Source organism: Buteo buteo, chromosome 23 (genome assembly GCF_964188355.1).
Source record: "Buteo buteo chromosome 23, bButBut1.hap1.1, whole genome shotgun sequence".
Taxonomy (NCBI): domain Eukaryota; kingdom Metazoa; phylum Chordata; class Aves; order Accipitriformes; family Accipitridae; genus Buteo; species Buteo buteo.
In genome coordinates this window covers 12,771,663-12,784,501 of record NC_134193.1, presented here as the reverse complement: position 1 = coordinate 12,784,501, position 12,839 = coordinate 12,771,663, and the positions used below count along the sequence as shown (strand labels likewise).

At 49.8% G+C, this 12,839-nt stretch overlaps 1 protein-coding gene across 2 annotated transcripts in view; it reads right to left on the bottom strand.

Moving 5' to 3' along the window:
- LOC142044030 (discoidin domain-containing receptor 2-like) overlaps positions 1–11,139 on the bottom strand; it is a 63,291-nt gene extending 52,152 nt beyond the window's left edge. Inside the window, exon 1 of one of the 2 annotated variants that reach the window (XM_075055992.1) lies at positions 11,012–11,139. The gene's annotated coding sequence lies outside the window, so the exon portion shown is untranslated. Of the gene's footprint in view, positions 1–10,774; positions 10,849–11,011 lie in introns of those variants that run through there. The other variant, XM_075055993.1, reaches the window with a different exon arrangement.
- Positions 11,140–12,839: the final 1,700 nt, after the last annotated feature.

Sequence of the window (12,839 nt, the reverse complement as noted above, 5' to 3'; positions counted from 1 at the left end):
AAGCACTTGCTATAAGCTTCAGCGAGGAGGGACAGCATGTGGGAAGGGAGAGATTTGGTACCAGCCATTTGCTTTTCCCAGCAAAGGACACCAAACCAACTGAACCACTGAATAGGCAGAGCTCAGCTTGTGGCAGTGATGCCATTACGCTCCTCCGCCTGCAACGCACAAAGACAGACCCCTGCAAAAATAAGTGGTGCATAGAACTGGTGGTAAAACGAGAGCTGTCAGCCAAAAGTCAGCTCTAGCTGACATCCCTGAAGCTCTTGCTCTACAGCTGTTGCTCCAGGACCCTCTGGCCATACAACCCCAAACCTGACCTCTGCACTTTCGTCCAAAGCTAGCATGCAGAAAGCAGCTGACAACAGTAGTCACCACATTTCTGCGATTCCTCAGCAAGGACTATCATCTTCAAATAACCAGAAGACTGCAGAAGCCCACAGTCCCAGTCCTTTTCACTGGCTCTGGTATGGAAACAAAAGGCAGAAGCGTGCTCTCGGGTGTGCAGTTCAGATAGGCAAGATACCAAAGGGCCCCTCTGCACAGTGCAAGTGGGAATTTGTAACAAACCCAAGGACACTGCTGCTCACTCCACGCCACCGGACTCATCCGACACAAGAGCTAGTTTGCACTCTAACAAGAATACAACATGGATCTCCAGAGCAGAAGGCAGTGCCAAGCAAGATCACAACCAGCCCACAGGAGCTCTCACTTTCAGTGCCAGTGAAGCACGCACATAATTTCTGAATCTCCCCATTGCATGAGGGGATGCAAAGTCTGGAGATGCAGCCAGATTTGAGTCTAGCAACGAGGCCTTGGCTAGGGAAGCTTCCACCTCCTCAGCAGCATCTTGCATCTCAGCCATCTCCCTTGCAAGCAAGGCCTCCTGGCCTAAGTAAGCATAAGGGTGTTGCAATCTGCAGTTTTGTCTGAAGAAATCCAGCCCAGCCCAGACGCAGCAGCAGGCCTCTGGTCTGGCCTGACTACATGCCATTCATGGACACCCACTGCGTCCAGAAGCTTGTGGCATTTCTGAAGGCAAGTTTACTTCTTGGACGTAGAGAGCTGTTCTGTTCCCATTAATACTCAGAACCACGTCAGGCAACTTAGACGTGCACTCCAACAGCCACACTCATCTCATGACCCGGTATTTTTTCTGAAATAAATGCAGCAGACTCTGGGGAGAACCCTCTCCTCCCATTGCAAGGGGCTGAGGAGGTTAGACAAAAGGCAACTGCATGCCTTGTGTACGTGTGGCCTCAGCCTGGGCACACAGCTGGCCGGCACTGATCCTACACTCAGCCTCAGCGCGAAGCATGCTCACAGTGCTCATCCTGTGCCTCCTGACAAGCCCTGCTCATATCTGGGCAAACACCATGGCTAATACTGAGGGGAACACCCATGTACTCATTCCAACAATGGGATACATCCTACAAGCGCTGCTTCACCTGTAATACCCCGTGCAAACATAAGAAAACCATCTAACAGGATCCCTGCCTTTTCCTGCAGAAACAGCCCTAGCGTCTGCTCACATTTCCCATACTAGCACGGAAAAGACAGAAGGATTCAGATACATTACACATTACATTATTAGCCCTACTGGGACACTTCCTAACAGTTCACTTAAATGTTTTTAAACCTGCAGAATGAGGTAATTCAAACCTAAATGCATAACTGACACTATGAGGTGGTTCACTAGGTAAACTCTCAAGCAAAAGAAAACAAAAGCTGATCCAGCATGGTACACTGCTCCATCCCTGGTCGTTTTCAAGACTTGGCCAGACAAAGCCATGGCTGAGGCGATCACATGCTGGAGACAGTCCCACTTCAAGCAGGTCAGGCTGAAGACCTCCAGATGTCCTTTCCAACCAGTATTTCCATCATTCTGTGACAGCAAATGAGAAGAGGCAGAATAATTATTGCCAACAGTTCTATGAGAGACTTGCATCAAGTTTCTCTGAAGAGATCTTTCTAGATTATATTAAAAGCTTGGTTAAAGATGTCAGCACTGACACAATCAGGGCTAATTCTGTACTGGTAGGGATACTGCAGTACCGGTATCTGTGCCTTGATGTATTGCACAGGTCTCAAACAGGGTCAGTACACTGCACCAGACCATCCTTGCACAAATTAACATCCGCCATAAGAGATTTCTTTCTGGCATTTAACTTCAGCTATGTATTCAAATACAAAAGCTTGCAATAATTCCAATAATACAGGTTAAAAGCAAGACAGCCAATAGCTCTCAAGACATTAGAAGCAACTAGAAAAATCATTTCCCTCTCTAAGTCTTTACTCTAGGGAGGTCTCAGAAGCACTGCTGCTCTTTGGTGTCCTTCCAGCGCTGGGAGGAGGCCAAAAAATGCCATAGCAGAGACTGAACCACATCTAATCACTGGTGGGTGCAGTCCTCGGGAAGAAAGCAGCATGTCTACATGAGGTGCTTTGTCTGGAGGGTGATGGGGAAACAGCAGCAGGCGCCGAGATGAAAGAGGGTCGCTGGCCACCAGAGAAACTGCCATCAATGCCATTCCTCCCAGCTATCTGCCCATGGTGCTGCCAGGATTGACCCATGGGATCTGTACATGGCACTGGCCAGCAAAGCTCATTTTCTCAGAGTAAAGCCCTGGCCAGGTTGTCCCAAAACATGAAAGAAAATACAAGATTGCTGCTAGCTAAGTATGTACATGGATGGCGTCAAACTCAGGGAAAGAGGAAGGACACTTTGGGAAGTTGGGTCATTTGAATAATATCCATCGCAATCCAGACAAATGCAAAACATATGCACTTAAAAACAAAGTCCACGAGATGAATTTACAGCGTTGGGACCCTTGTCCAGGGAAACAGTGAGGGAGCTCACTGCATGGCTAGCTCTGCTAGTCTGCTGATTTGTTCTCTTCAGCAGCTGAATCATAGCACACATGGCCAACACCTCATCCCAAACAATACCATGGCGTTGGAGGCTCGCACCGCACATGTTCTTACAGGCACCTCCAGCTCAGCTCCACTATAAATGCAGAAATGAAAGATAAACATTCCTGGAAGATCACATTACCCACCATGAAGATGTGACAGCTTGTCAGGAACAGTAGAAACAGCCTGAGCTCAGTGAAAAGCACTCATTATAATCTGACATTTTCATATCAGAGAATACTGGTACTCCAGCTATTTCTGCTACAAGTTTGGGGGGGTTTTGTTGTGGTTTTTTGTTTTGTTGTTTTGTTTGTTTGTTTTTTACTTTTTCACAGGCAGAAACAAATGAGCACAAATGAAATAACATAACAGTAATACAGATGGACAACAAAACCTGACACTTGGCTAGTTTAGCTCTCCACAAGAAGGCAACACAAATAACTGATACCACTACCAAATGATACATGCAACAAAAACATGCCCAGTTTCTCATCCTTCAAGGAAAAAGAGCTGCAAACACAGTGTGCTCTGCAGGCTCTGTCTCTCTATTTGCTTGTTCTTCAGCAGCTCTTCGTTACTGATGGGTGGAACATTTTTACACCTTAAATGCTATTCCCAGAGAAACTGAACTAACTTCTCATTTTCACTGCATAAATTCATCTGGTTGGAAGAAAATACCCCACCCTATTCTTCTGGCCTCCAGATCGCAGCTGGCAGACTCAGGACATAGGACAGTCCTGGGGAAGAAACACAACTGTTTACTTTGTCTGTCCCTCCTCTTGTCCTCTCACCCTGTCCTCCATCCCCCATGGCACATATGAGCTGATCATCTCACTACCATCTCTTGACAGGAGCTGACTTGTTTCAGGTTCATCAGGCACTGGAGCTCTGCACTGCAGAGCTTTGCAGACAGATTTGGGCACAGTACCTAAGCATCAAAAAAGGAAAGTCAAATCAGGTCAGAAGAGCATCATCCATGCTGGGAGCCCTTCCAAGCAAACACCCAGAGAGCTGCTGCATTAGGAGCGAACAGGCCCCAAATCCAACTTTTGGAATAACTCCACCCAGTTTAATTCCTTGCTCATGCATTCTGCAAGCATTAGTTCTGAGTGGGCTGGTTTTTCGACAGCTCCACACTTGAAGCTTCATGGACAAAACAAGGTTTAGGCAGCACTCTTCAGGGTACAGATCATCACCTCCCATGTGTACACACTGCTCGACCCAGCCAGTGGCCCCGGGAAGATCATCAGCCAGTCTCCAGGTGGACAGACAGCCCGTGAACAGACCCAGCAGGATCCCATCCAGGAACAGGGAACAGCATGAAGAATGAAATGGTTGAGCTGCTACGAAAAATATACAACCTCACTGCAATCTGTCAGAGCAACAAGAGTTTTACCAGTTCTTTTCATTAAAAGAAGGATCCTGGGATTATTAGCCAGTCAGTAAGGGCATAGAACCAAAGCAACTTATGTTCACAACTATTTTACCTAGGGAATAAAATAATACAACACAGAAAGTAGGTATTTTAACTTGCATTGTACTACACACTCACAAGGATGCCAAATGAAGTTTGACAAGCCTGCATATAGGTGTCTTCCACTTCCATGTGCTTGACTTTCCACCTCTATAAAATACTTGTGTGAAGTTACGCATTGGAAAGAGCTTCTGATAAACTCCCATGGAGCAGGCATGCTTAAGTCTGCAGCATAGTGAAAGGAAAAAAAAAAATACCACCAAGCCTGTGCTCACCTGTAAGATCTGTAAGATTTACTTTCAACTATTTGTTTCAGAAAGCAAGCTCACAAGAGTGACCCATAGAATGAGACTCCCTTACAGGCAGACGAACACTGATGTGGAGTGGTAGGAAGTTTAATACATCTTGCCTTATACATTCCTCTCTTCAAGTTGCATAAAATGTTGGTGAATTTCAAGTTTGGAATTTGAAATTTTCCCTGCCCAGTCTGATTCCGATTTTTATTTTTTTAAAGAGAGACTGGGAACAAGTGGTTCCTTGGCTCCTATTTCCATCATCAGTGTTAGCAAAACTACCCCCCCCCCCCAAGTGTTTTTGCATAACTAATGCCTTCTTGATGTGGAAGAAGTAATTTTAGGTACAAAGAGGCACTGGCATCAGGAAGGTGCCTTTCTATCTTGCCTGTGAGAATGGGTTGTACTTTAAGGCTACTGGCCACAAAAGTTTTTAGCTTGCTCCGCTATGCTGGGAATACCACCCAACATCACCTTAGAACAGCTTTGCTTAATTTTCAACATTCTTGAATGATGGCTGTGATTATTTTGGAAGAAGAGTCCTTTCTGTTAAGGACACCTTAACCCAGCTGCCATCAAGAGAATGGAAAACATCCCTTTTGAGAGGGACCGGAGATTGGTGGGATCCTCTGCAGCAGAACATTAGCATCAAGTCTTCCCTGCTCAGAATGTTCTCATGCATTAACAGAAAAAAACATCATCAATTCTACATAAATTCCTTTGCTGAAGCCAGCAGAAAAATGTCTGTGGAATTAAGGCAGATGAGAGCCTTCCCTCGCTTGGGCCTATCCCAACACCACACACACTAAAGAGAGAAACAGAGCTAAGGAAAGATGAAATACTTCCTTGCTATCTCCTGTTGCTGTCCAAGCAACAGGACCCAGCACTTTAGAGCATCCCTTGGTATCCTTCATATTTAGAAAGCTCGTTGAAGCACAAAGCCGTCCTGAAGATGGATATTTTCACAGTCTCTAGTGTTTTGTATGTGCCATGAGGACACTGGGCATGTGACTTGTGTGTTAAAACTTTCTGGCTCACCAGTCTAAGTTCAGATTCTTTCCCTGCAAAACACACTGCATGATCTCATCTGCAAGCAATCAGCCTGAGAAATCAGCTTGTTAAAGGAAGCTTCTAGGAAAGGAGAGATGTCTCTGGAGAATTTGGGGGCCTATATAATTTTAACCAGTTTGTTAAACCCCAGCTGCTCTTCTCCCCATTGGGGTCACACAACCAAGAAACCATTTCTCCTCCCACACAACTCCAGACAGCCGGACAGTTTGCCAACACCTAACTGGAGCATCACACTTTCATTCTCCACAGCCTGAAAGCACTCACATTTTCATGCAAACTCATTTTAAGCAGGCACTGGAAGAGCACAAGAACAAAGTCAGAGCTGGAAGTTGAGTAGCATCCAGAAAAGCAATCCATTAAACATGCAACGGTGGTGACCTGAACACGTAAGACACAATATTTTCTTCATTTCTGGATATGTATTTCAGCATTTCCCCACAATTATCATCTGGGCCCTAGACACGCACCCAGAGAGAGGAATAACCAGTACAGTGGAAGCTCTGAAGAGGAGTAAGGGAACAAACAATAAGCTCCCCAGAAAGCCAGCTTTACCCTGAGATTGCTTGAAGTGATGTAACAGAATTTTACCTAATTTTCTGATGACGCTGCAGGAGCATCCAGGAGCCCTACACTCCCTCCCCGTGCTACATCCCCACAAGGCAACATCCCTCCCCTCCCAGTGAAAACCTTGGGGAAGCACAAGCACTGCAAAGAGTGTAGGAAATGAAGTGCAGCATTTGATTCCCAGACTACACTCTCAGGTTGTCTTTGCAGGGACAGCTGCACCTTGTTCCTTTTTACTCCTGTGGTGAGTAGAACAAGCAGCACAAGTCTTGTGCCTGCAAACTCAGTCACATTTGCACCCCCTGAGCCTTCGGAAGAAGGACCACCACTCCTGCACCCCAAAGGGGAAGGAGGGAAAATCAGATCACAATCCTGCCTTTCTTCACTTTCTTCCACGAAAGCTGTCACATGCTGCATTAGCTGCTCTCAACAGCATCTCCCAGGCAACCCTTTCTTAGCTGCCCCCAGTTGGTCATTCAAGTACTTTGAAAGACTTTCCTTAAAATTCTTGCATAGAAATCACTGTTTAATGTTCAACACAGAACACAGGAGGAAGAAAAAAAAAGCTAGCCTGCCTCTAACAAAAGAGATCAGGAGGACTGAACCCTTGGCTCTTCCCAGCCATGGATTATTCCAAGAGAAGAGATTATTCACCACTTCCAGCACCTATTTTCAGTTCAACTTGCAAAAGTAACTATTATGAAACAAACAGAAGCAAAGATCAGAGTGGAAAGGCAACACACATTTATTACCATGAGAGCAGAGGATCAAGTTAACCGCACTGGGCTCTCCTTCAATTTGTATCTTTACTTACTACTTTTTAAAAAGATTACCTACACTTCAACCCACAGTGCTTGAACGCACCATGAGAATGGCTTTGAGGGACTTCGCCCTGTACAATGCAGGATGACAGAGTCATAGTGAAACTGTTTTGGTCAATAGTGGCAGCTTCTAGCTCCAAATGAGGCTCTGAACCTCATAGCAATTTGAAATATTGCCCTAAAGAGCTTTTTGCTCTCTGTGTCTTTAAGAAAGAAACACATAGCTCTGTTTGACTGCAAACATTCAGGCTAAACAAAATGTTATGAGAAAAAAGGTCTCCAAGTTTTTTTACTGCCTAGCCAAGTTCCTAATTTTACTAGGTTAAGAGCAGACACCCCCACCCAAACATATGTCCACTACTAAAATCAAGGTACAGGACAACCACCCCCTGAATCCCTGGGAAACCACATCTCAAAGTTCAAAGCATAAGCTGGGGGGGCAATATTGAAGGGCTCAGCTGCTACCTCCTATGGTGCAGCTTCTCAACCAAATCATGAAGGGGAAGAAGAAAAAGGAGACTTTCCAGCTCAAGTTCCAACTCCTTTTTAAAAATCAGTTTATAACCACTAAAATAAACACTGTAAGAACAACTGTGCAATAACTGGGAACCTGCAAAAACAGCTGCAGTTTAAGAGCAGCTCAGGCAACGTCTGGCAAACACCAGCAGATACAAACGGTCCAAGGGGATGGCAGGACATTTGGGGAAATGAAACAGTTTCACCCATGGGCTCACCGAGAAACTGCCTAAAGTTGATCCAGCGAGGGCATGCTGCGCAGAAGCAGCTATTCCGTCTGTGCTGTTCAACACTGTGGTGGGCATTTGCTCCCTGTTAAATCTGCCTCTCTCCCAAATTCCTCTCTCCTCCTGGACACCCAGGCCTCTCCCACGTCCCTAACTGCCCTGTGCTGTCTCAGCACAGCCGAGAGCATCCCAGTGCGCCTGGCTTGAGAGATTCAGAGTGCGGCTGCACCATTCCCCAAGTACATCACTGGGTTGGGCATGCTGCTCTCTGCACTGGTCTCCCACTTGTCAGGGGCTCTGGGCTATCACTCTGCTACCCAAATGCCTTCTCATGGGACACTGCTGGTCCCTCCAGGGCACAGACCCCCATTGCAGCCAAACTCCCCAGGAAACAGCCACCTCAAAGAGAAGGAAGGGCAGGAAACCCAGAACAAGCGGAGTACTCCAAGACACCAGTTCTTGAATATTTCAGTTGTTCTGAAGTCACTCTAGGACGCCTTCAGAAGAACAACCACCACATCAGATGGTGCAAACTGCAGCAGCAAGTAGCACATCTGAAGGAAAGCCACGCAGAGTCCTACTGCTATTTCACCTTTGGACTCCAGCCAAAACAACTCCCCAGTATTTGGAAACTCAGGAGACTTTCTGACACTTTCTCCTCAATTACTATTTAGAACTGGAGATCCAAATCCCCACTCAGTGTTATCCAAGGGGCTACCTCAAGCCTCAATAGACAGCCACATGCTTTGAACATCCTCCTTCGCTGCAAAGTTGACAGTTCTCAATTACACCCAGTTCTAGTTGTTCTTGACACTCCATCCCTCACTGCGGACCTATGCTCTCTATGGCCAAGCTTGTCATTGTGCACAAAAAGCAAATTCAGGAAAGATGCAACAAATAAAAGTCTTTCTGGACAATGAGAAAGATGAAAGCCCCTGGGAAAGGTAAGGAGCCTGCTCTGGGGGAGAAAGCAGGTCACCTAGGCAATTCCCAGGGGAGGAAAAGGACAGGGTCTCACATGGACCACTCCTAAAAGTTTAAAATGCTACAATTTTCAAACTGCAGCGTACCACCTTCAGAAGGCCACAGATCACTTGCTGGCAGCAAAATAAAGCTCACACCCCCTGACATCTGCCATGGGAACAAGCACACACCTGGGTAATAGATTTAAGTCTTCTTAAAATACAATTACTTTCCTCAATTATACACCAGAGGCCAGAACCTGCAGGCTGAGCAAGCCACGAACGGCATGGCACCTAATTCACAAAGAGCTTCTCTTGATTTCGACAGCCCACATTACCCAGACTATCAGACTAAATGGACATCGGAGCCTTTCTAATTTTATGGTCCACAGAGAGAAGGCAGGAACGCCTGATGGATGAGCAGCAAGGCCTCTCTGCCCACACACGACACTACTTCTGGCTCCACAACTGGAGAACTGCTGCTACATTTTTTTTTAAAAGAACTTTTTTTTTTTTTCTTTTTTCAATGGAGTCAGTTGAAGAGAAAAAGAAGAGCTCGGCATTTTAAACCAAACTGTTTCAAAATGTTCGTTTATCTTTCAACCTCAAAAGAAGGGAAATATAAGCAAAACAAAATCCCAGTCACTCCCTCATGACATTTTTCACTTTCTGCCTTGAACAAAGCAAAGCACCCTGCGCTCCACTTGATCACTTTTTCTGTTCTTTCCTCTTCCCCTTTGGCTTACAAGATTCCACTAGAGAAGCTAACATGAAATAGTCCCAGATTCTTATACTTTATCTTTTCCCAATTCCGTACCACGCCCCCCCGCCATTAAAGAACATTTAGAAGCCAGACCAGCCAAAGAAACATAAAGCCAGCACATCCAGCACAAAAAGGAAGAAAGGGAAAAGCATCAACGACAAGAAATTGAAATAGTATCAACTAGAAAAGGCCAAAATAAGTTTAAAAGCAAAGTTTTCCCACAGAGGTCTGCGTAAGGAAAAAAAAAAGGAAAGCTCTTTCTTTTCCTAAAAGGAAAAAAAAATCCAAGCAAACGAAACCATCAGCCAGCACAAGTGTCTAACTCTCAGGCTTGCAAAGAAAAACCAGATCTCGGGACCTGAGCGTAACTAACACCGTCGTTCCACACCGCAGCAGCGCAGTTTACTCCCTCCTGCCTGCTTTACTCACACCTTGCACAGCCCCAGCAGCTGCTGGTAGGGCCACAAAGAACCTGCCTGAAAGCTGATCCAGCTTCAGGAAAGAAAAAGAACAACAAAAAGGCCCGGTGCACTCGCAGCTGGTGGCAGTCCCTGCTCTGGGTCGGTGCCTGGCCGCAGGCACCTCAGTGCCAGGGGCCCAGAGGAGCAGGGCAGCAGGGTCTGGGTCCCGGGCAGGGGTAACGCGCACGGAGCGGAGAGACAAAACCCGGCGTCACCTTCTGCCTGCGGAGAAACCCTTGAGCAGGAGCAGTGGTGCAGCCCGCTCCTGACGGCGGCAGGCGAAAAGGCCTAACAAAGCAAGTACACCCCGTTAAGTACTGCTGGCAGCGTAAATTAAAAAGGTCTCTCGCTGCATGTAACTGCCTTAAAACACCGAACTGTCCCGAGCAGCTTTTCGACAAGCTTACGGGCTCTTGCACACACCAGTGAGTAAAACCAAGTGCTGCAACTCGCAGCGGTAACCGCAGCCAAGCACAAAACGGGTTGCCCTGGTTTTGGGGGCGGGGGGGGAACCGGCAACCCCGTCCCACCTCCGGCGAGCGGCCCCTGCCCACCGTGGGCGGCCGCGGGCCGCAAGAGCCGGGGAGAGGGGGCGGCCCGACCCCGGGGGCGAGCGGCGCCTGGGCCGCAGGGACCCCGCCGAGCCGTCCTCGCTCGGGCGCTGGTCCCCCCAACACCCACGGGTGGCCGAAAGCCCCGCCGGGTTTACCGAAAGGCGCTCCGGGAGCGGCTCCGAGCTCCTCCCGCACCTGCGCCCGCCCGCGCCGGCCGAGCACGGGGCGGAACGGCGGCGGCCCCACCGCCCCCCGAGCCCCGCCGAGCGGCCGGACGGGCCCGCGGGCGCCCAGCGGGGCGGGGCCGCCGCCCCGGGCAGCGCCTCCCCCGGTGGCGGCGGTGGCGGAGGAGGAGGAGGGCGGGGTGGGGCCGGGCGAGCCGCCGCGCTTACCTGAGAGACCGAGCGGCGGCGGGCGCGGGCGGGCGCGCTGCATCACGGCCCCCTTCCGGCCGCCGGGCGGGCGAGGGCGGGGGCGGCCGCGGCCGCGGCCTCGCCGCTCTTAAAGCGACAGCTCTCCGGGGCGGCGGGGGAACGGCGCTGGCGGGGCGCGGCGCGGCGCGGCTCTGCCGGCCGCCGCCGCTGCGGGGCCTGCCGGGCGGCGTCGCCGTGGCAACGCGGCGCGGGGGGCGGGAGCCGCGACTCGCTCGGCGCTGGGCCGGGGCCGCCCTGGGGAGCGGCGGGGCGGCCTGTGGCCGGCGCCGTGACCCCGTGTCCTCCGTGTGCCTCGGTGCCCCGCCATGTCCCCGAGTTCCCCGTGTGTCTCAGGGCGGTGCCCCCACGTCCCCGTGTGCCTCAGGGCTCCGCCATGTTCCTCTGTCCCCCGGGAACCTCAGGGCTGAGCCATGGCCCGGTGTACCTCTGCGCTCCACCGTGTCCTTGTGTGCCGCAGGGCCCCGCCGTGTCCCCATGGGCCTCAGGGCTGAGCCATGGCCCGGTGTACCTCTGCGCTTCACCCTGTCCTTGTGTGCCTCAGGGCCCCGCCGTGTCCCCATGGGCCTCAGGGCTGAGCCGAGTCCCAGTGTGCCTCAGGTGTCCTCGTGTGCCTCAGAGCCCTTGCTGTGGCAGCGTGTGCCTCAGGGCTGAGCTGTGTTCCCAGGTGACCCCACGTGCCTCAGGGCCGTGCTGTGTCCCCGTGTCCCCCTGGTGCACCTCGTGGCCCTGCCACGTCCCCAGGTTACTTCATGTACCTTAGGGCCCTGCCATGTCCTCGGGTTCCCCCACGTACCTCAGGCTGCCGCCATGTTCCTGGGCCACCACTGCGCACCCCATGGTCCCCAGTCGCTGCCGCCTACCCCAGGTCACTGCCATGTCCCCTAGGGTCCCATCACCGCCGTGGTGCCGGTGGGTCCCTCCCCGCCACCCCCAGCACCCTCCCAGAGCCAGTGCCCGTGCTGTGTGGCCGCAATGGCAGTTGGCGTTGTTGGGCCACCGGCCAGCGTGTGCTGATGGTGGCCTCTGAGGACACAGGGAGGCTCAGGTACAACAGCCTCTCCCACACATGCCTCTTTTCAACAAACTTGACGTCATTTCAGCTACTTTTTAGGATGGTGTCAGTGAAGATTGGCCCTTCCCTGGGGCTGTCCAGACACATGGCCACAAATAAGCCAAAGAAAGTGAAGGCAAGTGGGAAACTCTCCTGAGCAGGAGGAAGGAAAGGAAGGAGAATACTGGTTAACAGGAAAAGGTATGCTCAGAGGAAGTTTTCAATACCTCAGGTGAAAACATAGCCAAAACATTAGACTAGCGGCCAGCTGGAGAGAGCTACATAGTCTCTGGGTGTAAAGTAGATGGACATTTTGAAGATACTGTTTAAGAGCAAATAATGGTGAAGAACATCGCTTTGCTCCAGGAAGCAGAAATGCTGGGTATTCAGGTAATCCTGTGGTCCTTACAATCAAACTTGCTGTCTCCTATAAAGAATTTTCACTCATGTTTTGCAGTGTGAGCGAACACAAATCAGTTTTCAACTTCATGTCTTTTAGCTCTCTTGAGTGGCTCTTTAATGCTGTGAGTCAGGAAGTACAGACTCTGGTGTGTCTTCACTGGATTGCTCGTTGGTCTATTGATTTCTGATCATTTCCCCTGATTTTTTTCTTCTTTCTAAGTCTTATTTACAGTAATCTTTTCAGGCTCCCCTTTTTCAGACATCCAGTTGTGCAATGGAGTAGTGCAGCACGTAATACCTAGGTGAGGCAGTGCAACAAAAAACCACTTTAAT